The sequence below is a fragment of the Podarcis tiliguerta genome (genome assembly GCF_965153285.1).
Source record: "Podarcis tiliguerta genome assembly, chromosome: 16".
Taxonomy (NCBI): Eukaryota; Metazoa; Chordata; class Lepidosauria; order Squamata; family Lacertidae; genus Podarcis; species Podarcis tiliguerta.
The window spans coordinates 35,292,788-35,319,764 of record NC_139549.1 but is presented as its reverse complement, the minus strand read 5'-3'; the positions used below and the strand labels follow the sequence as shown (position 1 = coordinate 35,319,764).

General features: G+C 44.8%; 1 long non-coding RNA gene across 1 annotated transcript in view; it reads right to left on the bottom strand.

The window, feature by feature from the left end:
* Nucleotides 1-22,568, bottom strand: part of LOC310666934 — a 396,489-nt gene extending 373,921 nt beyond the window's left edge. Inside the window, exon 1 of the long non-coding RNA XR_014506118.1 lies at nucleotides 22,433-22,568. This is a non-coding gene — a long non-coding RNA (uncharacterized lncRNA). The remainder of the gene's footprint in view (nucleotides 1-22,432) is intronic.
* Between the last annotated feature and the right edge of the window lie 4,409 nt (nucleotides 22,569-26,977).

Genomic DNA, 26,977 nt, shown 5'->3' with positions numbered 1-26,977 from the left:
AATAGCATGATGCATTTGCATCCCACCTTTACTCCAAGGATCTGATGGTGGCATACATAGTTCTCTTCATCTCAAATTTATCATCAAAACAACCCTGTGAGGTAGGCAAGGCTGAGACTGTGAGTGGCCTAAAGTCACCCAGTGTGTTCCATGGCTGAGCAGGGATTTGAACCATGGTCTTCCAAGCCCTAGTCCAACACTCTAACCACTAAGCCAAGATGATTCGTATTCTAATTCATATACATTTACCTACACATTTAGTGCAATGCACACTTTCATATACACATTTACTGTGTCTCCACCCCTGGATGCTGAGGTCCAGCACCAAGGGCTTTCTGGTGGTTCCCTCATTGCGAGAAGCAAAGCTACAGGGAACCAAGCAGAGGGCCTTCTCGGTAGTGGCACCCGCCCTGTGGAACGCCCTCCCACCAGATGTCAAAAAGATAAACAATTACCTGACATTCAGAAGACATCTGAAGGGAGCCCTGTTCAGGGAATTTTTTAATGTGCGACATTTTAATGTATTTTTAATCTTTGTTGGAAGCCGCCCAGAGTGGCTGGAGAAACCCAGCCAGATGGGCGGGGTACAAATAATAAATTATTATTATTATTATTATTATTATTATTATTATTATTATTATTATTATTTCCTCTTTCATTTACACATATATTGGAAAACCACAGGGCTCTCTACATGCCCCTGCATTCATAGAGTTAATAGTCACCAAATTGAGTCAAAACATCACGAACAAGAATAACAAGAGATTGAGAATATGTCCAGTCACATAGATTTTGCTCAGACTTTTAGAATTCCAGATCCTCTCCACCCCATGTAGGATAGAATCACAGGACTGCAGAGCTGGGAGGGACCCTGCTGCTTATCTAATCCAACCTTCTGCAATGCAGGAATACATAAATATATATAAATATAGATTCAATTTCCACTAGGTTTCTTACACCATATCCTGGCAGGAAAGAGATGAGGAAGAAGGGGGGAACTTTGGATAGATTGGCCCTTGGCCAGCGCAGGAGCAGTGTTTTCCCCTGGCAATGAAAATGATAGCATTATTATCCGCCCCACACTTTTTGGGTGGGTGGGTATCTGTGTGGAGAATCTGTTTAACAAATACTGGTTAAGTGCTGAAGTCTGAAAACACATAAATACTACCAAGGCGACTTTGTCAACTCATGGCTGCTTCTTGAATTAACTTTTTCAGACAGAAGAAGACTCCCACGAGTTATGTTCATGAATATGTACATGCTCAAAAGTATTGTAGGAATGAATAATACATGCAGATTGCTTTTAGAGGGCCACAGCACTGGAAGATGGTAATCTGGAGAGAGTATCTGCATAGGTGGTGACTATTATGCATGCAGACAAATAGGCTCATGTATTTAAAAATGGAACATGCCTATGGGAATTGTCTCATGTTGGATGGTAGTGTGGAATGTCATAGAATCATGTAGAGTTCTAAGGGTTATCTAGTCTAACTCCTGCTAAAGAATCCCCGACAGATGTCCACCTATACTTCGTTTGAAGTGAGGGGGGAGCCCACCACTTCCCCAAGTAATCCACTCCATTCTCTCACAACACTTATGGCCAGAAAGTTCTTCTTAGTCTTTAGTTGGAATCTCTTTTCTTTGAATCCATTAGTTTGAGTCCTACCTCTGGAGCAGCAATAAACAAGCTGTCATTCTAGAACAATGGTGTCAGAAGTTTCTGCTAAGGGGCAATTAAGTAAATTAATACAGTGGTACCTCGGGTTAAGGACTTAATTCGTTCTGGAGGTCCGTTCTTTACCTGAAACTGTATTATTACAGTGGTACCTCAGGTTAAATACGCTTCAAGTTACATACGCTTCAGATTACAGACTCCGCTAACCCATAAATAGTGCTTCAGGTTAAGAACTTTGCTTCAGGATAAGAACAGACATCGAGCTCTGGTGGTGCGGCGGCAGCAGCAGGTGGCCCCATTAGCTAAAGTGGTGCTTCAGGTTAAGAACAGTTTCAGGTTAAGAACAGATCTCCAGAATGAATTAAGTTCTTAACCCAAGGTACCACTGTATTAATTTACTGAATTTACTTAATTCACCCGAGGTACCACTGTATTATTATTATTATTATTATTATTATTATTATTATTATTATATGCGCTTGGAAGAGAGAGATAGAATCAGAGATTTCCCTCACTGCCACCACAACAGCCAGCATTGCTGCCATCTGTTGGGTGGGTGGGTTTGGAAGGAGTTCTCCAGTTTGGATTAAATTCAAAGATAGAAAATAATTTGGGGGTCCATAATCCTCACCTCATATTGAAGGCAAAGTACCATGGTTGGTTGGTTGGTTTAGTTAAAATGGGAGAAAAGAAGAAATTGAGAATGAGAGGGGGGAGGGGGAGAGAGGGGAAGAGAGAGAATCCAAGAAGAAGAAGAAGAAGCCAGTTGTTGCTTCAAGAGCGTTGATGAGCTATAAGGACTACACAATTGGAGGGGGGTAGGGAGAGAATTACCAGTCACTGTGAGACACAAAATACTGTAAGAAAGGGGGAGAACAATAGGAAGGTAGCAGGGGGGGAAATGGCTTTTGTCAAGAGCCTGGCTATAATTACATCAGGAAGCAGTTTGGTACACAGTGTGACAGGTTTTGCTAAGCGTTCTACACCCCATGTACAATTAGGCAATGCAATTTCATTGTGTAATAACTCATCCTCACAATTACCACCCGGTAAAGAGCTGTTTAAATGACTACAGGGACTCCCACGAAGTGATACAATGGGAAAAGAAAGAGAGAAATTCTGAGATGGACGTGCTGTGTGTACATTTAGGTACGTCCCTCCCCCCCCCCCAATATATGTGGTACCAGCAGGATCTGTGGGTTGAGAACAGAACATAAGTAGAGCCTGCTGGATGAGACCAATGACCCGCCTAATCCAGCATCCTGTATCCTGTTCTCATAAGGGTCACCCACATGCCTGCTGAAAACCAACACAAAGCACCTGAGCCCAAGAGGACTCTCTCTTTCTATGGTTCCCAGAAGCTGATTTTCAGTTGCATTACTGCCATGGATGATGGAGGCAGACCATAGCTATTGTGGCTAGTATCTATTACAGTGGTACCTCGGGTTAAGTACTTAATTCGTTCCAGAGGTCTGTTCTTAACCTGAAACTGTTCTTAACCTGAAGCACCACTATAGCTAATGAGGCCTCCTGCTGCCGCCGCGCCACCGGAGCCCGATTTCTGTTCTTATCCTGAAGCAAAGTTCTTAACCTGTAGCACTATTTATGGGTTAGAGGAGTCTGTAATCTGAAGCGTATGTAACTTGAAGCGTATTTAACCCGAGGTACCACTGTAATACCCTTATCTTCCATGAATGTGGCTTATCCTATTTTGAAACCATCCATGTTGGGAGCCATCATTGCCTCCTGTGGGAGTGAATTCAATAGTTTAACTATGTGTTATGTAAAGAAGGAAGGTGGTGCTGTGGGTTAAACCACAGAGCCAAGGGCTTGCCGATCAGAAGGTTGGCGGTTCGAATTCCCACGAGAGGGTGAGCTCTTGTTGCTCGGTCCCTGCTCCTGCCAACCTAGCAGTTCGAAAGCACGTCAAAGTGCAAGTAGATAAATAGGTACCGCTCCGGTGGGAAGGTCAACAGCGTTTCCATGTACTACTCTGGATTTGCCAGAAGCAGCTGAGTCATGCTGGCCACATGACCCGGAAGCTGTACACCTGCTCCCTCAGCCAATAAAGCGAGATGAGTGCCACAACCCCAGAGTCGGCCACGACTGGACCTAATAGTCAGGGGTACCTTTACCTTTATGTAAAAAAGGACTTTCCTTTACTTGTCATGATTCTTCTAACATTCAGCTTTCTTGCATGTCCATGAGTTCTAGTGTTATGCGAGTAGGAGAAAAACTTTTCTCTCTTCACTTTCTCCATGCCATTATAATTTTATAAACTTCTCTCATGTCACCTCTTCCTTGCCTTTTCTCTAATCCAAAAAACCCCTCAAATGCTGCCACCTTTCCTCATAGCAAAGTTGTTCCATCGCCTTGATCATTGTCGCTGCCCTTTTTCAAAACCTTTCCAACTCTACAAAATCCTTCTTGAAGTGGGAGAGATCAGAGCTGCACACTGTATTGTGTCTAACTAAATTCTACTTGGAGTTCTATTGAAATTAATGAACCTAAGTTAGTCTTGTCCATCAATGTCAACGGGTCTACTATGAGCAAGACTAGTACAGTGGTATCTCGGGTTACAGACGCTTCAGGTTACCCTGCCCTCCCCTGCCAGAGCTGCGTTCAGGGCAGTCAACACCTGTAAAATTACAATAAAAACATAATGGGGGGGGGACAATTTAAAATACAGGTTAAAAATACAATTTAAAATTCAGCTTCATTTTAATAGTAGCCCATAGATCAAAACCATAAGGGGAGGGAAACAGAAGGGTCAGACTGAGTCCAAACCAAAGGCCAGGTGGAACAGCTCTGTCTTGCAGGCCCTGCGGAAAGATGTCAAGTCCCGCAGGGCCCTAGTCTCTTGTGACAGAGCGTTCCACCAAGTCAGGGCCAGTACTGAAAAGGCCCTGGCCCTAGTTGAGACCAATCCCGGGGCATACCGGGAGAAGCTGTCCCGTAGGTACGCGGGTCCTAGGGCTTTAAAGGTCAAAAGGTCAGCACCGTAAACCTGACCCTGTACTCCACCGGGAGCCAGTGCAGTAGGTAAAGCACTGGATGAATGTGATCCTGCGGCAAGGACCCCATAAGGAGCCTCACCGCGGCATTCTGCACCTGCTGGAGTTTCTGGGTCAGCTTCAAGGGCAGAAAGCACCCTTGCCCACATTGTCCACATTGGCCTCTAGTGACAGCAAAAGTTAATAATACTGCAGCCACATCCTACCCTAAATGCTGTTCTTTTCAAACTATCCTCCAAAGCAGCCCCATGTAGATCTCATTACTGCAGTCTACAGCCTGAAGGCTACCGGTACAAGGAGGCAGCATCATGCAGACTGGAGCACCCCACTCGCATCAGAGCAAAGCCTCATATCAGAAGATTGGGATATAATCCTGCAGCTATTTTTCCACCGCTATCTGAATCAAAGTGGCCCTTCTGCCCCCTTAGCGCATGGCTTAGACATTTAATATTTTATAGCTTCTCATGATTGCAGCAAATGTCTATTATTGCTTTATCGAAAGGTTTGTGCTGGGAAGAAATGAAGAAAGCTGGAAACCTAGAAGGGAGATGGTACAGGAGCCCCCCCCCCCAAGAAAAACGCTCCCCAAATGCCAGCAGCATATTTCGGAGAGATTGTGTCGGTGAGGCATAAGATGCAATGGAACTAATGCAGGGGAGGGAAAAGGATAGGAAAGCCCCCAACCCTTTAAATGGTTGCCAGTACAGCTTTGAAATCCTCGCAGCATATAAAATAGACACCCCCCCTCTAGCCCAAATGGGAGGTGTCCAAATGAAACAGAATAAAAAGTCAATTTATTTTTTATTGTATAATCTGCTACAATGCATCACAGGTTCAAATGCTAGCCAAAGCCATTAGAGCTCCTGATTATTTATACTTTAGTCGATGATGAAGCCAAGGCGCCAGGAATTATGCTTCCTGATATAAAGATTATAATGACGTGGCAATTGAATTACGCTGTAAAAATCTATCGGTGATATACAGTTGCAAACTCTTAGTCAATTGGGCAAAGCAGCAACATAAATTTAGGTTTATATATATATAAACAAACAACTCCATAACAGTGCTGCATTTTTTAAGCATAAGCCAACGCGTTTATCTTAATTTCAGAACATTTAAGGGGCAGAGGAAGAAATGTTGAAACCAAAGTCTTATACCACCATTGCCTTTTGCAGTTGCATTTAGGGCTCTTCCATTCTTCTCTCGTCTTGCTGTTTGCCCCTAAGGAAACCCAATATCTACTACTGAATTGGAGCAAACTTCAGCTGGGTTTTCCATGGATTTATGGTGCTGGAGGAGACTCTTGAGAGTCCCATGGACTGCAAGAAGATCAAACCTCTCCATTCTTAAGGAAATCAGCCCTGAGTGCTCACTGGGAGGAAAGATCCTGAAGCTGAGGCTCCACCTCATGAGAAGAAAAGACTCCCTGGAAAAGACCCTGATGTTGGGAAAGATGGAGGGCACAAGGAGAAGGGGACGAAAGAGGACGAGATGGTTGGACAGTGTTCTTGAAGCTACCAGCATGGGTTTGACCAAACTGCGGGAGGCAGTGGAAGACAGAAGTGCCTGGCGTGCTCTGGCCCATGGCAGGTTTTCCCAGGCAAAGCGGGAAACTGCTTGAACCATTGCCAAGAAAGTCCAAGACCAGAGGAAAAGCCTCTTGGCTCCATGCTTTCTAGGCACACGGCAAGCAAATTGTGGACAAGCCTTTAATGTTGTTTGTTTTGTGGCCTCAGGATGTGATGAAGCAAACACTCAATATGGGGAATGCTTACATGTGACATTGAGTTGTTCGCATGTGGTGTTCAGTGGGTGTACCGTCTGTGTACACAAGAGAAGAGCTTTGCAAATTCAACACCTGTATACTCTTTCACACAAACACTCGGACAGGTGTAGAGACAGCTTGTAACTGTGTTCAGTGAAACATGTGACATCTTCAGATTTAGTGTAATTAAATTAATTTGTGTTTCCTGAAAGAACACAACTCCTGACCCATCTTTGTTTTACCAACTTTGTTTGGAGGATAAAACCTTTCTTATTTGTTCAGCTTCTGTCTAAGACTCCAAAATCACTAGGTTTTCCCAAACACAAGATCCCAAAGATAACACGTGGTAATTTAGAAATTTAATTAGGTGGTGTACCGTGCAGTAGGGACGCAGGTGGCCCTGTGGGTTAAACCACAGAGCCTAGGGCTTGCTGATTGGAAGGTTGGCAGTTTGAATCCCCGTGACGGGGTGAGCTCCCATTGCTTGGTCCCTGCTCCTGCCAACCTAGCAGTTTGAGAGCACGTCAAAGTGCAAGTAGATAAATAGGTACCACTCCGGCGGGAAGGTAAACGGCATTTCCGTGCGCTGCTCTGGTTCGCCAGAAGCAGCTTAGTTATGCTGGCCACATGACCCGGAAGCTGTATGCCGGCTCCATCAGCCAATAAACCCAGAGTCGGCCATGACTGGACCTAATGGTCAGGGGTCCCTTTACCTTTACCTTACCATGCAGTAGGTTCACTATAGGTTTAATTGGGGCCAGTTAACAGTGGGATCCACTACACCAGTAGTTTTCAACCAGTGTGCCATGGCACCCTGGAATGCACTGAATGATTGCCAGGGGTGCCCTGGGCAACACTGCCCCCTGTCCTTCTGTCCTTCCCTCCCTCCTCTGATGCCCTCTGTGGTGTCTACCTCCCCAAGGCTTGCACAGCTGTTTGTTGCAGCAGCTCTGGCTACAAGCTCCGCAGGCGAATGGTACCTCTGGGGCTAGCCAGGGGGCGCCTCTCAGGCCCCGGTGGGACAGTGTGAGGAGGCCCCTCTCTTTGGGGTGAATGGGGGGCAGCTCAGAGACCAAGGACAGCAGCAGCAGCTGCCCAGAGGACTCCCAAGGAGAGGAGGCTAAGGGAACACTCCACAAGGGAGGGTGTTCGAAAAGGGGTGAGAGGCTGCCAGCTACAGGCAAGAGGTGACATTAGTGGGCTCCTGGGCCTCACAGGAGTGCCACAGAAAGAAGGTATTTGATCAAGGGAGCCGTGGACTCAAAAAAGTTGAAAACCTCTGCGCTACACCCATCATGGTACAATATGGATGCATCAGCTGCAAATGTGCCCCAAGACTTAGGCCTGATCCATTACTGTTCACAAAGCCTCCTTGAGATCCATTAACAACAATGAAAACCTGTGTACTCTGAATGCCCTCAAAAGAGGTTAACACATTCTATGTTTATTATTTTCACTGGAGTTACTGTCACAATCCCTGCAGCACTTTAAAGTGTTGTTCCTGTTCATTACGGCAAAGATTACAGACTCCTGAAAAATGGAAGGGGGGAGAAAAAGCAATTATTTTTGACACTAATGAGACATTAATTAATGCCCCGTTGCAGTGGTTTTCCTGCATAAGTATATATCATACTGACAACGGTGTGATGGTTTCTCCTTTAATCAGCAACTGTAATCAGGACCACCGTGAACAGGAACATCTATCGCCTCCAAAATTATTATTTTTCTCAAATTCTTGTCTTGCCTGAGATTTTCTTCAGGTGGACAGAGTGAAATGCTTTGGAGAGAACTGCTCTCCTCCTCCACCCCCTCCTCCCCCTCCTTTCCCTAAATGTGGCTCGATCTTTTTTCTCCTTCTTTGAGAAAAGCTGAACAACCGTTATCACGTCTAGCAGGAGAGAACTGGATCCTTTTGCTGTGGAGCTGATGCAGTAGTGATGAATGCCAAATCCAACATCAGTTTTAAAATAAGGGATGGACAGATGAGTCTGTATCAGGCTCATGCCAATTTCACATTTTCTTTCTTTGGCTGGTTTGGTTAGAAGCAACTAAAACATCTGCCAAAATGTCAAGGGAATGGTCTAGAATATTCACATTCACATTGAAAACTGCACATTGACTCAAAAGTCTGTTCTGTGATACTGTCCCCTTTCTGCAGTAATCAGTGTTTCTTTTCTGCATGCAGTTTTTAACTTTGTATTTAAATTTCATTCTATCATAAATATATATTTCAATATGCATTATTATGAGTTTGTGGGTGCTAGACTACTATAATCTCTGGATCAAGCAAGTGTTAGAATTTAATTAAGGCTCGGGGTGTTAAAACTGGGTGCCAGAACAGTGTGTATTAAGCTGCATGCTAGTCACTTCTAATCCTTTGGAATCAACAAGTGTAAAAAAACTAATTAAGCCAGGGAGATGAGCCATTAAGACAACAGAGGATCAAAGAACTTTGCTAGATAGCAAAGAGGTGAGTGTACTCCCTCAATAGATAAAGGGCTAGACTTTAGAGTAGAGTTAGAGGCAATTTGAGCTAGAAGCTTAGAGTAGGAGTTATGTGATAGAGGTGCAAAGCAGCAGGCAGAGCAGGATGTCTGATGTCTGAATCCAGGACTGGTTATGGGAGAAACAAGACCCTCTTGGGCTGATTGTGAGACCTTCCATTGTTGGTCATCAGCTCATCTGGTTACTTTCAATTGTAGGAACATAGAAAGCTTCCTTATACCAAGTCAGACCATTAGTCAATCTAGCTCAGTCTTGTCTGCACCCCAAGGAAGGGGTGTGGGTCTCTCCCAAGCCTATCTAGAGAAACTGGGTATTAAACCATGGACCTTCTGCATGCAAGGCACCTAGGTACACTACCACCGAGCCACACCCTTTGCTCAATGAATTCTAAATTCTAGAACATCCATGGCAGTTCTTCTGGCTTGCCCAAGCTACTGGTTCAAAATGGACATGGATAGCAGGGTCAAAAAAGACCACCGCCCCTCCCCATTTAAAGCTTTCTCCCATATCATTCAACTAACCATCGTTCTCTCAGGTCTACCTAATGTACCTTTCGGAAATGGGCTCCTGCTATGCAGATGAGACTCGGGCCTTAGCGCTTCCAAGCCTATTTCCATTTCACCAGAGGGACCTAGCCAATTACTCTAAACTACTCAAGCTGGTAATACTAATGAATTCTGTTCGGCCGGGCACTCTAATTGCCCAGAGCTATTTGACAGCATTCTACAGATGTTCTGTGAATTGCTCTGCAAACTGACTTCCACAGATATCCCTCCTGATAAAAGGAAGGGGATCATTTGATTGATCTCTGTGGGGGGAAAAAAAGAATATTTAATGTCAACAAAACTCTTGCTTGAAACCTCACATTTCCCTCTTAACTCTTCCCTGCCATGCCCCTTCCCCGACTCCTCCAGAGAGGTAGATGAGCTGCATGAAAGAAAAAGGGAAGAGAGGAGGATGAGTGGAATTCAGGGCATAATCCTACAGCAAGATCTGAAGGGAGGAGTGAGATTAGGAACCCCACTTGGAGGAAATGTGGGCTAAAAATGCAATAAATAAATAATAAAATAAAACCCACCCATTCTGACTCAGTTGGGAACAAGCCAGCTTAGCTCAAGGTTGACGAGGCTCCTGACTGATCCACGGTAGGAGAGATTTATTTTATTATTATTATTATTTGTTTATTATATCCTACCTATTGCTCCATTTTAAGCAGATCACTGCATGAGTTGTTGTGGGGCAAGGCTGATATAAATACAGTGGTAACTCGGGTTAAGTACTTAATTCGTTCCGGAGGTCCGTTCTTCACCTGAAACTGTTCTTGACCTGAAGCACCATTTTAGCTAATGGGGCCTCCCGCTGCCACCGTGCCGCTACTGCGCAATTTCTGTTCTCATCCTGAAGTAAAGTTCTTAACCCGAGGTAATATTTCTGGGTTGGTGGAGTCTGAGAAACAGGGTGGTAGATGGACTCAGCAGGGCTTTTCATATGTTTTTATGGGTGATCAGACAAGCTCATTTCCTCACAAGAAACCCCAGAACAGATTTAAGGGGGCATGAGGAGTGCAGTGGGGAGGGGAGAGAGGTGAAGAAGGGGAAGCTTCTTTGCACATTCAAAAGTCCCTTCAGCAGCAGGTCTCCTTAGCAGGATTCTGACCATGGTTTCATGTCAAATGTACCCTTTTAAAACACTAAATAGCAGCTATGGGGGTCTCCTGGTCAAGACTGGTGCTATGGTGCCCGGGGGGGGGGGTCAACTCCTTCCATGCCACTATCCTGATAGCAGGAGCTTCTTTCTCATGCCAAATTGCAGTTTTGGGGGAGAAGCGGATATCAGAATTGCAGGATAGGAAGAAAGACTCTCTCAGAGACTGCTATATACAGGGCAAGAAAAAAGAGATAGACACAAGACTAACCTAAGTGCTTAACATAGTTCAACATGCACAGTTCAACACACAAAAAATCAAAACTTACAAAAATTCAGCTCCATGAATATGGTTCTCTATGACTGGGGTTAAAAATGCTTTACTGCAGTCTGAGACATTTCAGGCAAAGATGTAGCTATCCTGTAGAAAAGCACATTTGTATTCTTTGTTTTTCGCTGTTGTCTTTTTTAAAGACATTCTTCCTGGGAAGAATTTCAAAAATATTAATTTCGACGCCCCCTCGTCTCACTGCAATCATTAGAGATCGTTTTTATTAAAGCTGTAGAAACCGAAGGAGCTTTTGGCTCGAGGTCAAATACTGGCACGTTCATTTGCTGTTGCTCCTAAAAGGAATTGCTCATCATAAATGAACATTTGGAGATGAAATATGGAAATAAAAAGAATTGATGGTCACTCCTTAAGCTGGTTTATTGGCTGAATCCATATAAACACACAGCAAAAAATGCCATGGAGTGAAGTCAGAAATAGAGGGCCAGGGAAGGTATAGGTAAATTTACATAAAAAGAAAAGAACAGCCTTCATAAAATGTTATGGTTGCACATATTGTGTACTACAAATGGCTCAGAGAAGGGGAATCATGCAGTTGTTTCGTTAAAAGCTAAGAATATTTTAGCCAGGCAGTATCTGGGTCAGTTGGGTCAACTCTTCTGAGCTTCCGAAAGGGGGGGTGGGAGAGAGAGAGAGACTGAAATAAATGCAAGATAAAGATACATGTGTCAAAATGTCCGAGGTCCCTGGAATTCTCAGGGTCTGGGAACAAACTGGCAACCAGTGCAGCTTGTTGAAAACAGGGGTTATATGTGATCTGAAGGGAGCCCCAGCTCCTGGGCGTGAGAACTCAGGAAGCAGAAAACCCCTGCAGTGGCGTAGCATGGGGGGTGCAGGGGGGCCGGCCACACCGGGCGCAACATCTGGGGGGGGCGCTCGCACTCGCAGCTCTCTGCCCCTACCTGGCTCACTCACTCTCTCTCACTGCAGTGCTGGCTGTGCAAATCCGATCCGAGCCGCCGGGTTGCCGCCCACTGTGGAGGGGAGGGTGCCAGGCGTGCGGTGCAGTGTGGAGAGAGAGCGAGGGACTATCTGGGGGAGGGACAGTGCAGCGGGGGGGGAATTACTTGCCTTGCCCCGGGTTAGGGGGCGCAAATTACTTGCCTTGCCCCGGGTGCTGACAACCCACGCTACGCCACTGAACCCCTGTACTTCCAGGCTTCAGCTTCAGTTTATTGGCCCACATGAAATCCATCCCCAAGCACTGGTCTAACAGCTCAACCGCCTCTCCTGATTCAGATGCAACTGAGAGTTAGAGCTGGGTGTCATTTGCATATTGATGACATTTCAGATCTCCTTATGACAGCTTCCCGAGGCTCCGCACAGATGTTAAATAGCAAGTTGGACAAGATGGAACCCTGCAAGATGCCACAAGGCAACTCCTCTGGTGCTGAACAGGAGCCTCCCAAGACTACTTTCTGGAAACGGCCCTGAAGGTAGGAACAGAAGCACAGAAGCACAATTCCCCCAACTCCCAGCCCCTTTGGATGCTCCAGAAAGATACCGTATTAGAGCCAATGTGGTGTAGTGGTTAAGAGCGGTAGACTCGTAATCTGGTGAACCGGGTTCACATCTTCCACATGCAGCTGCTGGGTCACCTTGGGCTAGTCACACTTCTTTGAAGTCTCTCAGTCCCACTCACATCACAGGGTGTTTGTTGTGGGGGAGGAAGGGAAAGGAGAATGTTAGCTGCTTTGAGACTCCTTTGGGTAGTGATAAAGCAGGATATCAAATCCAAACTCTTTTTATTATAGGTGCATGAGCCCTGATCTCTTTCCCATTTTGCCACTCTCACGAGTCAATCCAGAGAAGGTGAAAGCATAACCACAATGTATGTCAGGGACAGGGGCAATACTAACCTGCAGAGCCCTACTACCTTCTCAAGCATGCCACTGAGCCTAGGGCTTGCCAATCAGAAGGTCGGCAGTTCGAATCCCCGTGAGCTCCCATTGCTCGGTCCCAGCTCCTGCCAACCTAGCAGTTTGAAAGCACGTCAAGGTGCAAATAGATAAATAGGTATCGCTCCAGTGGGAAGGTAAATGGTGTTTCCGTGCACTGCTCTAGTTTTGCCAGAAGTGGCTTAGTCATGCTGGCCACATGACCTGGAAAAACTGTCTGCAGACAAACATCGGCTCCCTCGGCCAGTAAAGCGAAATGAGCGCCACAACACCAGAGTCATTCGAGACTGGACTTAACTGTCAGGGGTTCTTTACCTTTACCTTTTTATCAATTCTCCATGGCGTTTTATTTTCACTGAGACATTCCTAAAGGCCATAAATAAGGACAAATAGCAGCAAGGATTTGCCAGGCATAAAGATAAGAAAATAGGGACCCTCCCTGGTAAATATGAACATTGGGAGCATTTGTCAAAGTTTATCTATCTATCATCTATCTATCATCTATCTATCATCTATCTATCTATCTATCTATCTATCTATCTATCTATCTATCATCTATCTCCTCCCATGGAAACCAGCAGATATTAAAAGTGATTGTATATACAGCAAGGCAAAATTAGTGTGAGGCGTATGCAAAGCGACTCTTTCTGAGAGCAGCAAACAGCTCAGCTTCATTTCAACAGCTAATCAACTGCAAAAAACCATTTATGGCTCCTACAACACTAACACATTACACTTTAAACTGCGGTTAATTGCTAACGTACAGTACAAATTAGCGAGGCTATAATCCCTTAAATCACTACTTTTTTGAAAAAAAATGCACATAAGCTCATAATTGTTGGAAGTGTTGCTCTATATGAGAGCGAAAGAGAGAAAGTGCGTTACGGCCTTCATTTGCAATCAAATCCAGAATTCAGCCTAAATATTAGGTAGCCTGCTTTAAAAATGTTGACAGCCATAGCAAATTCAGCCAATCTGCTGAATTTGCTACAAGGACATCTGAAATCTATTGGTTCTTAAAAGACCTTGAAGCTAGTTACTTGAAGCTTGTTGTCTTCAATTGGCATGTGCCTAGATACAGTGCAGAAACCCCCACCAGCCCCATAAGAAGGGAGAGCAGCTAGGACCTCAAGGTTGCCTGTGAAAAGCTAGCATTAGAATATAATGAGAACCTTGCTGCATCTGACCTGTGGTGCTGTGGTCTAAACCACTGAGCCTCTTGGGCTTGCCAATCAGAAGGTTGGTGGTTCAAATCCCCGCAACGGGGTGAGCTCCCATTGCTCTGTCTCTGCTCCTGCCAACCTAACAGTTCGAAAGCACACCAGTGCAAGTAGATAAATAGGTACTGCTGCGACGGGAAGGTAAACAGCGTTTCCGTGCACTGCTCTGGTTTCTGTCACAGTGTTCCATTGCACCAGAAGTGGTTTAGTCCTGCTGGCCACCTGACCTGGAAAGCTGTCTGTGGACAAACGCCGGCTCCCTTGGCATGAAAGCGAGATGAGCGCCGCAACCCCATAGTCGCCTTTTACTGGACTTAACCATCCAGGGGTCGTTTACCTTTACCTATTCCAGTATCCTATCTCCAGTATCACAGTGGACAACCAGATACCTATGGGAAGCACAAAAGCAGAGCCTGAGTCTAACAACACTCTCTCCACTTGTGATTCCTGGTAACTAGCCTTCAGAGGCTAGTAACTCAGGTAGTATCACCTGGGCAGCAGACTGAACAGGCAAAAAAGTCACCTGGTCACACACGTCTGCACTGTGGTGAGATGTATTGTATTTCAGTTTAAATTATAGTAGCTGGCTCATATCCACTGCTAGTCCTACTCAAGAATAGGCCCATAGGAATGAATAGATATAACTAACTAAAGTATCTTCAGGGAATTTCCCTCTGAGTAAATTCAGCTGGCTAGAGCCTGTTGCTTTTACATTTGCACCTGTGCATATAAATCATGGGTAGGCAAACTAAGGCCCAGGGGCCAGATCCGGCCCAATCACCGTCTAAATCCAGCCGAAAGACGGTCCAGGAATCAGCGTGTTTTCACATGAGTAGAATATGTCCTTTGATTTAAAATGCATCTCTGGGTTATTTGTGGGGCCTGCCTGATGTTTTTACATGAGTAGAACATGTGCTTTTATTTTAAATGCATCTCTGGGTTATTTGTGGGGCATAGGGATTTGTTCATTTCCCCCCAAAAAATATAGTCCACCCACCAATGTCTGAGGGACATTGGAATGGCCCCCTGCTGAAAACGTTTGCTGACCCCTGATATAAATCAACATATTTTTTATACTGGGCATGAGTCCATCTAGCTCAGCATTGTCTGCACTGATGAATAGTGCATCTCCAGGGCTTCAGACAGGGGCATTCCCAGTCCTACCTGAAGATGCAGGTTATTGAAGCGTGTACCTTCTGCATGCAAACTGGATGCTCCACCACCAAGCCAGCACCCCAATAGAAAACGAGAGGATGCTGTGGGATATTTCAAGTTATTCATCCTGGCAGAGAGGCAGACCCTCCCCTGCCAAACTGAAGGGATGATATCCTGGTCCTGTTTCTACCTACGGTTTGACCAGGAAGGTTCCGATTCCACCTGCCCCACCTCCAAATCATGAATAAATTTGCCTTGGCTGCCTGAAAGCATATCAGGTTTTGGAGACCCGCTCTTCTTACTTGCTGAACTCATGGATGTCCTGAGGTGTGGGAAGATAATGAAGGCGTAATTGCTAGAAATGGTGTTTGACAATTAGATGCATTTCACAGAGCTTCCTAAGGGGCAAAACAATTACTTTGATTTTGAAAATTTGGAACTCAGCCACTAAAACATGTTGTTTTCAACCCTCTCAGGCTCCCAGTACTTTTATGTTTTCATTTCAGTGCTCTCAGGAGAGCCATTATTTCTCTTCTCTTCTTTATTAAAAGGACATCCTATTGCTGGCCAAATGGGGGATCCTGCAATATCCACCCAGAGCTTATTTGAAAGCAGAACCTGTGTTTTTCTGTTATTAGGCACAGAGGATCTAGATTAAACAGAAGCCATTTCAACCACACACTGACGTCTGTGAGGGACGCGGACAAGGGCAACATACACATTTTGAGCAATGCCTGCAGCCAGGGCATGCTTGCATTTTAAAAACCAGTAGATTGCTAGTTTCTAGCAAAGTGATACCAAGATTTAAAAGCAATTGGGAAGGGGACGGGGAGCTGCTGGAAATACAAGGGAGTAGTCAGCTATGTTTTGTTCCAATAGACCTATTGGAATCGCTTTCTGATTCCGATCCCCACCCACTCTGCAAGCACAAAAAGAGATCTCTCTCCACAGGCACTGAAGAAGGACTGCACACTGCAAACTCCCTCCCTGTGTCTTTCGGTGACTCACCCTCTGCCCACGTCCTGTGACAGCTCTCACTCTCACTGTTGGCTCTCCTTCTCATGGACCCACCCTATGCCCACACAAACTCCCACTCAGGTTCTCGCTCTCCTCCTCCCACTGAACCCACCCTCTGCCTGTGCAGTTTGGAGATAGGAGCAACAAGGAGGACGATGAGGAGGAGGAACTCAAATACATGGAAATAAAGGCATCCCGTTTGAAGTCCAAACAGGACAGGGGACATTTTTCTCAAGGGGGGGGGGAGGACAATCATGTTTTTCTCAGGATGGGTGGCGACCCCAAGCTCTTTAGTTGCTGCTGAACTACAGCTCCCATCATCCCTGACCTTTGGCCGTGTTGGATGGAGGTGGAGTCTGAAGGGCCACAGGTTCTCCACCCTGACCTAAAAGCTTCCATTTAGCTTGAGTTCATTGAAAGCCCTCCTCGTTGCTCCCCCTTTCCAAATTTGCCAAATGAGGGGGTTCTTCAAAATGCTGTGACACAGCCACAGGATTCAAGCCCTGGACAGTGTTGCAGGAGAATTCAGGACGGAAGGAAAGATGAAAAGAGGAGACCTGAAACATGCACTTGAAGTAGACGTGAACTTGTCGCCTGTATCTGACCATGAAGATGAAGACCAAATATGGGTTGGATGAACCTTCACAAGGCAATTCTTTCTTTCTTCTGCAGTATTTACTTTTGCAATGTTGCCTGTAGAGGAAAATATGAAGGTGACCTATGTGGACCTGTTGTTTTGGCATGGAGAGTCATCTCCTTGATATTCTGTTTTAATCAACGTGGTGGGGGGAGACTGATCTTCATCCTAATTTTGAAGACGCCTGGAAATGAGCACCACACTCAATAATTTAGCTTCAAAGTCCTTGCTTCAAGTTTCAAAGAGACTCTTAGCACTTTGAGGCTTGCCCATGAATGGACATGAAAGAGACACCTCTTGCGAAATCCTTCTGATGAGATGAGGAACCTCTGAGGTCTGTCAGGCTGGCACTGAGGTTAGAGAGATAAAACTTGCCCTGGATTTGTCAATCTGTCTGCAGAAATCTGGAAACTGTCTTGTTTTGAAGACAGCTTGCATATAAACTTTGTAGGGGAAACAGAAACCACCTGAGACTTCTGAGTGCTTAACTAGAAATTGTTTATTGGTTATGTGGCATTGAGATCTTTGTATCAGGACATTAGTGGGGATCTTGTAGGTCAAGTAGCCTAACTTCCTTGTGTGATGGAGGAAATCGAGTGTCAGAGCATCCCTAAGAGATGGCTGCTCAACTTCATTTTTAAAACTTCTAGCTCCAGAGGAGGAGTTTTTGGCTGCATTGCTCCCTTTATTCCATGGGTTGGCAAACTAAGGCCCAGGGGCTGGATCTGGCCCAATTGCCTTCTGGATCCGGCCTGTAGACAGTCCGGGAATCGCCACATGGCTCTGCGTGGATCTGATTCTCATCATTTGGGCTGTGCCATCCCCCCCCCTCACATACACCGTGCCATCCCCCCCCCAATACACCGCAGTGGCGTCTCCTCCCTCCCTCCCTCCTCCTGGCTTCTCCCTGCCCTGCCTAGAGGAGGAAGGGGGCAGGGCTTTGTTGGTGCCAGCCCCTCTCCAGAGCCCTTTCATGCACCCCTCATCGTCCCTCCGCTGCCGCCAGACCCTGCTGCTTGCAAGACACAGGAGCCACAGTTGACTGAGTGCCCCTCTCGAGCAGCTGCCATTTAAAGCAGCCCCTCTCTGGAGCCCTTTCACGCACTGCTCATCATCCCTCATTCATCCCCCCCCCCCCCAAAATATAGGCTGACCCCCCAAAAGGTCTGAGGGACAGTGGACCAGCCCCTGGCTGAAAACAATTGCCAACAGTTTATTCATACTCCTGCTGCATTGCCATGGTCTAAGCTTTGGTTTTGCTCAGTGTCACATATGGACACATTTTTTTAACTCTTTCCAGACCAACCATGAGCTGCAACTATGATTTCTGCTATGGCTTGTGGTTTGTCCAGGAGGGCGAAACTATGAGCCTGGGTTTGGCAACAGTCTAAGCCTGATGAATGGTATGCATTTTTCACTCTAGTTAGATTAAATTGTGTTTACGGCTGTATAGGGAGATGAAAATTTAATTAAATTGCTTTGTTTATTGGCATGATTGATTGATTGATTGATTGATTGACTGATTGATGTATGGTGGTTGCGAAGAGTGAGTTGAATTTCATTTGTCAATCATGGTATTTCTTTTTTCTTTTTTAAAGAGCTTTATGCTTTTTAGCTAATTTTCAGTTTTACTATTTTACTTCTGGATGTTTTGTCTAGTTATTAACTAATTTTTTTCTTCATATCTTTGTAGTTGTTTTTTATGCATAATTTTCCATTTAATACTCAAAAGGATGCTCTTGTGTTTTACAGATTGTAGATATTTCCCAATATTTTAAAACTTTTTTTAAAAAAAAGTTTTAACGTGTTGTGAATGGCTTAAAATGAGCAGTATACAAATTGTCCAAATATAGTGGTACCTTGGGCTACAAAAACTTCGGGTTACAGACTCTGCTAACCTGGAAGTAGTACCTCGGGTTAAGAACTTTGCCCCAGGATGAGAACAAAAATTGTGCACTGGTGATGTGGTGGCACTGGGAAGCCCCATTAGCTAAAGTGGTACCTCAGGTTAATAATGGTTTCAGGTTAAGAATGGACCTCCGGAATGAATTAAGTTTGTAACCAGAGGTACCACTGTAATAACAACTTATAAATCAAGCCAAACCATGCCTTAGCTTTGTACAGCAGCAGAATAACCAGGGAGAAGTAAAACTAACACTATCTCCTCTCTGGGAGACCACAGGCATGGCATGAGAACCCAGCCAGTAAGAGTTTAATGGCAAAGCAACGTTCACTGAGAATTCACTGAGAGCAAGGGTCTGACTCTAAATAACTTTTGTGTATGAATTTACAAAGTAGCCTGCTGAACCTGCAATATACCAAACCTCATTTAACATTCTGAACCAGAGAAGAACTTTTTGAGGAAATGTCACTCAGCTAATAAGGCAGCTAAAAGTTAGGAACAAAGAAAATACATATACTGTAGCTGAGATAATGAAATTTTAGTACTACTGCCTCTAGATATTTTACTACTTACTACTGGTGTTTTACAGTGGGTGTCATCCTATTGCTGTTTTCCTTTTAATAGTGTCTTGTTTTGTAGTTATTGCTTATTAGATTGTATTTTTATCATGTGGTTATTATTACCTGATTATGACTTTAATAGCAAAGCACGATATAACTAATAACACCTTCTAACACTGAATCCAGCGGCTGAGTGTTGATAGGATTGCAGCCAAAATGGAGGCACTGAGAAACATGGTCTGTGGAACCCTGAGATATGAAAAAGTACAAGCATTCTTCAAGGGGGAAAAAACCCCTTAAATGGGCAAGTTCCACCCAAAAAAGACTGATGAGACTGGGCATGCTCAGTACCCACAAAATGCGGTGTGACTGTTGCTGGTAGGATGGACAGGAAACTGGGTGGAGGGGAAATAATAATAATAATAATAATAATAATAATAATAATAATAATAATTTATTTGTACCTCTCCCATCTGGCTGGGTTTGAGACACTCTGAGCGGCTTCCAACAAAGATTAAAAATACATTAAAATGCCACACATTAAAAACTTCCATGAACAGGGCTGCCTTAAGATGTCTTCTAAATATCAGGTAGTTGTTTATCTCTTTAACATCTGATGGGAGGGCATTCCACAGGGTGGATGCCACCACCAAGAAGGCCCTCTGCCTTGTTCCCTGTAACTTGGCTTCTCGCAGTGAGGGAACCACCAGAAGGCCCTCGGCGCTGAACCTCAGTGTCCAGGCTGAACGATGGGGGTGGAGACGCTCCTTCAGATATTCTGGAATGGTTCATTCTGAAAGTCACCATGGCTGGTGTTATGTATTGATGTTCTCACCCTGGCCACCAGGGGTATCATGTATATAGTTTACACTCAGGTCCACGTCCCAGGCGGGAAACCCTGGGTTGTTGTTGTTACAATGTTGACAGCCGGTTGCCTATAAAAGCAGGCTGGCTGAGCTGTTTGCTGTTCAGTTCCATTCCAGCTTTCTATAAAGAACCACTTGGAGAAATCTCTGTGTCATCTGCTTTGTCAACCCACTACTTAATAGCTGGCTTCCTGGAAACCTAAACAGGAGTGAAGCACACCACACCGTTTTGTTGCAGTCCCTGCAAGGAAATTAGTTAAAATTAGATTTGCTCAGGCTCGGCTTTCAAATAAGTCATACTCAGAGTAGACCCAGTGAAATCAGTGGGGATGGCAAACTTAAACTTAGTTGAAGACAGCCCCTCGCTATGGACCTTGGGTCATATCCAGTGCAGCGCTAGGTTAAAGTCATTTAGCAGTATGTTTGTAATATTTTGCACCCATGAAATGTTGTTGTGCAAGAGCAAGCTGGTAATTTTGTGGTGCCAAAGACTGCAAGATCTGTTGCACAAGCAAAAACTTGTTGAACAACAGTTGTATTGGATTATTGTGCTGACCAACGTTAAAACTCATCATGCAATAGCACAAGAGTCATTGCGCTAGCAGGCAGAGACTGTTGGATATTACGCTTCATTTCCCCCCCCCCCCTTGTATATGCAGAACATGAAAACTCACACATTCTAAACATTAAAACTAACCCTTGCAGCAACAGACAAGGAGCCCTTTGACACAATCTATAATTAGAAGGACTTAATTTGGACCAACCATTATCCCAATAACTTATTTGAATGGAGCTAGATTGTTTTTCCTCCCTAGCAACTGAAAACAGCCCTGGGATAAATTACTGTCAGACATTTTACAAGTAATTTAAAAACAAACCACTCACAATAAACAAAAAATATTGTTTATGAATGTTTTATGATGAGATTATGGGAAAATCAATCTTTTCTCAGATGCCTGTTTAGGAGAGAAACACACTGAAAATGCTCAGGTACTGAACCATCAATGATGTTTGCTCACTGAAGTTCAGCCTATGACAGCAATAACTCAAAGACACGAATGCCGCTGTATGCCAGGAAAATTCAATATAAAACCGAAATGCACACACATTTAACAATCTATTAAGACACCACATTTCTTTTATTAAATCAGTAAATAATTAAGGTCCCTGTGCAGTTGTGCTCAATATTTTCAGCCTCCGCAGGCATATTTCATGTTGCTGAGTTTAATAAAGTGCGCCCAAAATTTATATTTATTTACATGTTTTCTTTCCTAGGGCTAACTCAGTGTAATTTGTTGAAAGCTTCCAAAGATTCTGCCATGGATGAGCTTCAGTACATGTGCAATATATATATATATATATATATATATATATATATATATATATATATATTTGTTTGTTGTGGGGAGGGGAGAGAGAGACTGAAGTGAATGTTACCCATGTAGTCCATGAAGGAAAGTTATCAGCAGAGAAAAACCGTAACAGTGCAACGCCTGATGGTAAAGCCGAATTAGCCTGCTCCTGAAAATTTGACAGTGTTGGTGTCAGGTAGACCTCCCTTGTGAGAACATTCCATACCTGGGGCCACTACTGAAAAGGTCCTCTTGCCTGTAGCAATCCATCTGTTGTGGACTGTTGGAGGAGGCCCTAATGCCAGGCCAATGGTTCCCTTCCATGCAGTCACCCAGTGCTGGATTTACGTATAAGCTAAACAAGCTATAGCTTAGGGCCCAACTCTCTTGGCCCTCACCCCCAAAAAATCACTATTAATATACTTCTTAATTGTATTTCAGTTCAACAATTACTTTGATAAAATACGTATTTTGTTATGTGCAAATGGCTTTAGATACCTATTAAAAGGTAAAGGTACCCGTGACTGTTAGGTCCAGTTGCGGACGACTCTGGGGTTGCGCACTCATCTCGCTCTATAGGCCCAGGGAGCCGGCATTTGCCTGCAGACAGCTTCCGGTCATGTGGCCAGCATGACTAAGTTGCTTCTGGGGAACCAGAGCAGCACACGGAAACACCATTTACCTTCCCGCTGGAGTGGTACCTATTTATCTACTTGTACTTTGATGTGCTTTTGAACTGCTAGGTGGGCAGGAGCTGGGACCGAACAATGGGAGCTCACCCCATCGTGGGGATTCGAACTGCCAACCTTCCGATCAGAAAGCCCTAGGCTCTGTGATTTAGACCACAGTGCCACCCACATCCCTTTAGATACCTATTAGGTCCATAAATTGCCATATAGCATATATTCAACAGAAAAAACAGTGACAATTTGTTGTTGACAAAGGACAGCTGGACATATAAAGGGCCCCATTACCTTCAGTAGCTTAGGGCCTCATCAAACCTAAATCCAACCCTACTGAGTCTCCTCACCAACTCTACAACTGTGCATGCCGATTGTGACAGTTGCTGGATGTGTTTCGCATCAGAATGGTTCTATCAGTACATCTGGATCAATTGTGAGACTACGCACTCTTTTAAATTGGTATACGGTAAAATTGTTACAGTTCGTTAAGCACCTATAAGGTTAAGAAGAGCTGTCAGTGGCATGCAAACATCCATTGGGTAGTGATCTGTGAAAACATGCGCATTGTTCATATTACTTGGGAGTCTACAAAGGTGTTTCCATTCTCATCTATGGGATGTCAGAGGATATGCAAGGTAGAGCATTTCTACCGCTCTGCATAAAAACATCTTGATGGTACATTAGCCCCACCAACGCTTTAGATGGCTTTATGTTTTGTTATTGTATGCTTTCATTGTGCTTTGCACTTCAGCCTTGGAAGTCTAAATGTACATTTTCACAATCCAGCAGAAGAGAAAGCAAACAAGACAGCCATATTATTCAGGCCATCAGACCCTGAGCAAGGAGATGGCCTCATTCATTTCGCTAACACTAATCATCCCAAGAAATAAATTAGACTTTTGTTTGCAGCTAATTTACAGACCCCATGTCTTTCTTCCAGTCCCAATTCCTTCTCTTCATATTCCTAAAGGGTTGTTCAGCTCAGTTGCCTTTTATTTTATTGAAAAGACTTGCATCTCTCTCTCTCTCTCTCTCTCTCTCTCTCTCTCTCTCTCTCTCTCTTCAGAATTAGAAAACCATCCAACCCTAACTGAGAATGACCTTGTTTAAAAGCCTGTTATTGTGCTGTCAGATAATTTCAGTAACTAAGATTAAGGCTCTGGCACAGACAGTTAAGAAAGAGAATTTCTCATTTCATCAGATAAACAGCATTGTTTCAAAACACGGCTGCCAGGGCTGAAAAGGTGAGAGAGAGAGAGGTGGTGGATCATTTAAATTCTGCACAGCAATGCGCTGTTTTCAGAATTCATTTGCAACATTGAGCACACCTGCTGCGCCACACTTCTGTTATTGAGCAATGAGCAAAATTTGAATATTCAGATCTGCACGGTCTTTGAAAGCTGCCATAATCCTTCGTGAAACAGCTTGAAACCAGGGCATGGAGAAATCAGCATTGTCACAGATGTTCTGGAGTGCATGGAGTCTGGGTTTGTAGTGTAAAACAGAGCTGGAAGCATCCCAGATGATTAGATGTTCAGACTCTTTGGGGGAGGAAATGCAATGGTGGTGCCTGGGGATTTGAACATTTCCATGTAGCCTTATGGAGAGCTGATGCTTTAAAGTCTGATGAGGGTTGTCAAACAAATTGATGCTTATGTCCAGGCTCAATGCGCCCTTCCTATAGCTACAGGCCTTTGGCAGTTGCCCGGTTTCACTCGTGTTGATGGCTGCCTTGCTCCAGTTATGGTGCGAGCCTGTGCTGGGCTGGACAAGGTCCAGGGAAATGGGCTTGTAGTAGTGCACACAGGAGACAACAGTGGCAGGCAGTAGCAAGCAGGGAGAGGGATAATGGATAGCTGGTCAAATGAGGTTATAAAAGCAAATGCATCATCTCCCAGGGATAACAGGCACTCAACTGATAAAGCCACAGCTTAGGGTTGCCATATTTCAAAAAGTTGAGCACTTTTTTTGCAATATTTAAAAAAAGAGAGAAGGAAATTCACCAAAATCTACACTTCTGACATGGGTTGCCATACGTCTGGATTTTCCTACCAGGCACATCCAACAGGTAGATCATGATCTACCAGTAGATCACTGGACGTCTGTAGTAGATCACAGGTAGATCACTGGCTCCTCCCAGAGAAGCTCAACAACTTTGGTTCCCCTAAAAAAAGCCCTTAGCCCAAAAAAGGGGCTTCCTTCCTAAAAAAAAAAAAGCTCAATAATTTTGATCTGAACCCAAGAAAACAGGGCTTCCCTTACTAAAAAAAAAGCTCAAAACTTTGACCTGAACCCCCAAAAATGGAGTAGATCACTGCCAGTTTTTAACTCTGTGAGTAGATCTCAATCTCTTGGGAGTTGGACCTAGACTGTTTCTGATGGCCAAATCCTGGCAATGTGTAGGGCCCCAAACACAGCTCTCCAGGCCTCACTACATGGCCTTCAGAATTCTCCCTTTGCCGTGTCTCTTCTCTAGACCAAGGCCATCCCCCTTGCTGGTCCTCCTCTACCCCCTCCAAGAGCTTTTGTCTATAAGGAATGTGCCAATGAACTGTGATGATGCCCCTTGCTGGCTTGGCTGGAGGATGGGGAGGTGTGTGCCTGTGCCTCTCTGTATGTGGAAATATCTGGTATTTGAGTAGCTAGAATGTCACCTACTGTATCGCATCCATTTACCCATGTTTGCCTCTGTCCCCACTCACAACCAGAATGCACCCCCAGAAGGTTATTCCAGAGGGAATGTGGCCCTCAAGATGAAAAATGTTCCCCATGCCTGCCTTATAACATCAGGCAGGGCCTCACAATAGCCTGAGTTCTACCACTCTAATGCAACTGGGTAGAGTGTCCCAGAGCTATGAGCTACGTTGCTGCTGAACTGTCTCTCAAGCTGTGCTTTTAAAAGTGGAATGGAAGGAGTCTTGAAGGTTGAGGGGGCTGATTCAGACTCCCTTCCTGGACTATTACTCCTAGGCTTAGAGTCCTGTAACTTATCTTTCCCTCCTCAGAAATGCCTTTGGGTGTAGGGGCTGGAGTTCAGTGGGAGAGCATCTCCTTTGCCTCGGGTTCAATCCCTGGTGTCTCCAGGTAGGGCTGAGAAAGTCTCCCCGATTGAAACCTCAGAGAGCTGCTGTCAGTCAGTGTAAACAATACCGTGTTAAGGAGAGAAATGGCCTGATTCGGTATCAGATAGCTTTCTATGGTCCTATATCAAGTAGGCGTGGCAAATGGTTAGAGGAGCCGTAGTCCAACAAGATGGGAGTTTTGGGTTTCCCAAACTGGGGTCTCCAGCTGCTTTTGAACTACAATTCCCATCATCCCTGACCACTAGTCCTGCTAGCTAGGAGTTGTAGTCCAACAACAGCCAGAGATCCAATATTGGGAAACTCTGCTCTTGTTCATCTGTGTGACAACCTTTCCAGTATTGGAAGTTGGCTATTAAATTTCCAGGGACGCGGGTGGCGTTGTGGGTTAAACCACAGAGCCTAGGACTTGCCAATCAGAAGGTCAGTGGTTTGAATCCCCGTGATGGGGTGAGCTCCAGTTGCTCGGTCCCTGCTCCTGCCAACCTAGCAGTTCGAAAGCACATCAAAGTGCAAGTGGATAAATAGGTGCCGCTCCAGTGGGAAGGTAAACGGCGTTTCTGTGTGCTGCTCTGGTTCGCCAGAAGCGGCTTCGTCATGCTGGCCACATGAACCGGAAGCTGTAGGCCGGATCCCTCAGCCAATAAAGCGAGATGAGCGCCACAACCCCAGAGTCGGCCACGACTGGACCTAATGGTCAGGGGTCCCTTTACCTTTACCTTTATCAAATTGCATCTCTATCAGCCTCCCTGCTGGCTTAAGCACATCAGGCTCCCTTAAGCTTCTCTCATAGAACTTAGATTGCATGAGACATGGCTGGAAGGCTTGTCGGTAGTGGTCCAGAAACATAAGCAAACAACATAAATATAAGAACATAAGAAGAGCCTGCTGGGTCAGGTCAATGGCCCAACTAGTCCAGCATCCTCTTCTCAGATACCTCTGGAAATCCTGAAAGAAAGCAAGACCTGAGTACAACTTCATGTTCCCCACCTGTGGTTTCCAGCAACTGCTATCAGAAGTACTGCTGCCTCCAATTGGAGAAAGTTGCTCAGTTTTCAGCCACAGGTGTAAAAGTCTTGATTGTTAGATGCTGGAGATGGATAACACTAGATGTAAGAGATGGATAATTCTGTCATGCCCAGCTCCTGACCCTCCCATAATGGCATCTAGCTGGCCATCTCAGAACATTGAGCTGGATGGACCATTGGTTTGGCCCAGCAAGGGGATTCTGATGCCCTTATGTACCACATTATTGATACGTCCCTAAAAGCTACAAATGAGGGCAATGATGCTTGGGCTGATGACTTTGATGTCCTGTTGAGAGGAGCTCCTTTTGCAGAATTAATGGGCCCAGACAACATGCAAACATGCTGAGTCACCAGTCCATTTGAAACTCTGCAAGGAGTCCATTTTTGTAATGCTTTTGAGAAGGTTCCTGAATTTCTCAGTAATATGCATAGACAACCCCTGCCCACCCACATACATTTGGGCAACAATCTTAAATAGAGACCCCAAGTTCTGCCACTGGGCAAGAAGAGACCCCTGCTTGAAACCCTGAAGAACCAGTGCCAGTGTAGACATTGCTGAGGAAGATGGACCAATGGTCTGATTTGGTATCAGGCCAGCTTCCAATATTCCTGTGAAAGTTCAAAGA